At 45.8% G+C, this 3365-nt stretch overlaps 1 pseudogene; it reads left to right on the top strand.

Moving 5' to 3' along the window:
• Nucleotides 1-2605: 2605 nt before the first annotated feature.
• LOC121917752 lies at nt 2606-3163 on the top strand (annotated as a pseudogene).
• The last annotated feature ends 202 nt before the right edge of the window (nt 3164-3365 follow it).

The raw sequence follows: 3365 nt of genomic DNA, 5'->3' as shown, positions 1-3365 counted from the left end.
GGGGAAAGGCTATTGTTTGCATATTTTCAGTTAAAACTGCTGCTGCTGCTAGTGTTTTCCTCTCTCACAAGATAGACTCTTCTCAGTGCTCCCTGGAAGGTAGTTGTTTCACCAGGCCTACTTCAGCTGGCCACAAAGGCTAATGCCGGCTCTGGAAAAGTATTGTTCAAAGTCTCACAAAGGCAGCATCATTGTAAGACTTTGAGCGGGATCAGGTGCAAATCCCATGGGTCCAGAAAGCCCTGGGAGACTTCACACGTGATTGCTATAGCATATATATGCTCTGTTTTGTGGACATTAATACTAGCAGTCTTGTTACTGAAGTTGACATGCCTTTACTTGGGAGATTATCGCACTGCATTCTGAGACCGTTCTCATCACGTGATGGGAACGGAACACATTTAAGAATACCGCACGTATGTGTTCCAGTCGGGTTCTCAGAACGTTCTAAATGTGTTCCACATGTGTTCCAGGAGGGTACAGATCGAATGTGTTCCCAGCGAGCTGAAACATGATGAGAACGTTCCAACAGAGGTGTGTGCGGTATTCTTATCCGTTCCCAAACCCGTTCTCTCATTCCTCCGTCTCCTGATTGGCTGAAAGAATGCCCTTCTCTTTTAGTCCCCCAAAGTCCTAGAGCATACTAATTTTTTCTTTGCTCTCCCATGTATGACGTGCCCCCCCTCTTTGACAAAAGGATTTTATGCTGTTCTCTGCATACACACACGTGTGTGAGTTTTTTTTTCTATGCACGGGCACAAAAAAGCAGAAATAGAGACATTACATAGACATAATGCATAGCACTAACTACCACAGGTTGCACGTTTGCAAACTGTTACCGAGTCGCAAAAGCTGAGGATACAAGTGTCTCCGGAATTGTCACAGAATGACTTCTGTCGCCAGCATATTGCAATGTGTCTAGACATATTTATCTCTCGAGTTGTGTAAGTGACCCATCTCTGTTGTGTGTACACACAATACACCATGATATCAGGGGGGTGGTGTTTAAAGGACATCTGGGGTCCACGGGTGCAGCGAGACCGAGGGCTGCACAAGGAAAAGGGGGGAAATATTCTGGGGGGGGGGGAACCTGAAGGTTTCTCAGTTTTTTGTCTTTTTAATACCTCTTCGGGCTCTGAGGATTTGGGGCTGGGCTCCCTGTGTGCTTATGACAGATTGGGCTTTTTCCAGCTCGGCTTTGGGGCTTCTCCTCCCCGTGCAGATGATTGACAGAGGAAAGGGAGGCATTTAGGGGCGAATTTAGACTGGGGATTGGTTGTTCGGGGTCACATGTGTGGAGACAAGGAGACTATTAGATGGCCGGGTTTTGGGTATTGAAGCCATGGAGGCCATAATGGATGAGGGGTGCTGGAATGCTGGGAAATATATGCAAATTAGCTTTAAATTTTGGACAAAACGAGCTCATAACAGCAAAAGGAGCGAGTTGTTGGCACCAGGACAAACTGTATAGGATCGACCATAGAAAGAGATGTCATAGAGCAAGGAACGGTGATTCTCGCCATGACACGAAAGACAGTGGAAATGTGTGGGGTCTAGGGTGCTCATGATGCCAAATTGCTCAGTCGTGGCTCCTGTGATGGGAGCTCGACATGCCGCTGTATTCTGTTATCCTTGTAGGTGACACACAGACAGGAAAGGAGTTCATTCCAGCGTACAGTATTCTGCAGCAGCAGTAAAGCCTCTCATGAGATGCCCTACTGGCTGTCAGAAGACCGCTGGTCATGACTCTGTTCTCATACTGTGTGACCTACAAGGATGACAGTATATTTCGGCCTGCACAAAAAGGGGCGGGGAACTTCCCCGCCTCACATTCTGGTGAAAGAATAGAAATAGAAAAAAACCCTTCCCTCCCCAGTGTCCCCTGGACATGCACAGTGAGTCCAATCTTCCTGAGCCAGGCCTGGCTCATCCGGCAGTTCCTGCCGGGATGAATCCTGATGCAATTGCAAACTTATCAAGATCAATCACAGAATTCATCCAACAAGCAGTTGGTGCTGGTCGGATGCCCAACACGTCGACGCGTGCGTGCTTGTGTGTGTGTGTGTGTGTGTGTGTGTGTGCATGAGCGCGTGTATCTGTGTGTGCACTTGTGTGTCTGCCCCCCCTGCAGGCCGTGATGGAACTTTCCAAAAGTGTTTTTTCTTTCTTCTACTACTAGTTGTATCCCTACCATAGCCGTAACAAAAATAAAGCTGTCTGCTGCATTACAAAATGTAGTCTGGAAAAATGCTAAAAACACAAAAACTACTAGCGCTTTTGCTGTGGGTAGATGCAGGCAGATTTGTTCATCCAATACCAACTACGTCCAGAATGAAAGTTCCTTTATCCTTTGCCCCTATCAAACCTCCCCAGTGCAATTTAACCTGGTTGATGTTCACATTTCAGAAAGTAGCGATTTAAGATGGAGCCTCCTTATCGATTGCATTTGATCATTCCCGTGCTTTTTTAATCTGTCAATCAAATGATGTGCATATTCGTAGATCTACTTCTGCTGTCATCAATGGTGACCTGTCACTGTATCGGCTGCAGCCATTTTTTCATCAACTGCATGGGTGCTTTAAAATGGAGCCTCCTTATTATTCCTGTGGATTTTTTAAATGTTTCTATGTCCTCCGCCATGGCAGCTCTCCTCTGCTATGCCACAGATATCAATGAAACCGTTCCATGGGCTCCCCTCAGCGCACATACATCATGCCAAATCAAATCCTTCAGCAACGAGCTACTTACTTCCCCGCTTCTCCACCAAGTTCAGAGCCTGGCAGTCCAGATAGACAAGTAGAAATGTTGCAGAATTTAAGCCCTCCTCCGTGTTACATTGCTACAATTGCTTCCAAATTGGCAATTCACAATACCAGTTTGCCTCCCAACATCCCAATGAATTCATCGCCTGTCTCAGTCATCTGCGATTATTCTGGTTGTCCAAACAAAGTCTTCCCACTTAAAAGCGCACCTGGTGAACCCATACTGGAGAGAAGCCATACAAATGCACGTGGGAAGGATGTGACTGACGATTTGCTCGCCCTGTTTAATTGACTTGTTACTACAGGAAGCACAAGCCAAGCTTTTCCAGTGTCCTGTGTGCAGTTGCAGCTTCTCTGGGTCTGACCACTTGGCGCTGCACATGAAGAGACATCAGAACTAGATTGGACTTGTCCATGAGGCTGTTGGTATCTATGCAACTTCCTAGTGACTCACGTATAAACATTCAGTTGGAATCAGCTAAACGTTTGTATACGAATACTCCTCCATTTTAAAACAGGAAAAATAATAAAAGAAACTGGAATTGTATATTTTGTATATTTATGAGGAAACAAGGAAGACTTGCAGTGTTTCAACAATTTACA

Source organism: Sceloporus undulatus, unplaced genomic scaffold (genome assembly GCF_019175285.1).
Source record: "Sceloporus undulatus isolate JIND9_A2432 ecotype Alabama unplaced genomic scaffold, SceUnd_v1.1 scaffold_547, whole genome shotgun sequence".
Classification (NCBI taxonomy): Eukaryota; Metazoa; Chordata; class Lepidosauria; order Squamata; family Phrynosomatidae; genus Sceloporus; species Sceloporus undulatus.
The sequence above is the reverse complement of the archived record's forward strand: the minus strand, read 5'-3'. Positions and strand labels throughout refer to the sequence as shown.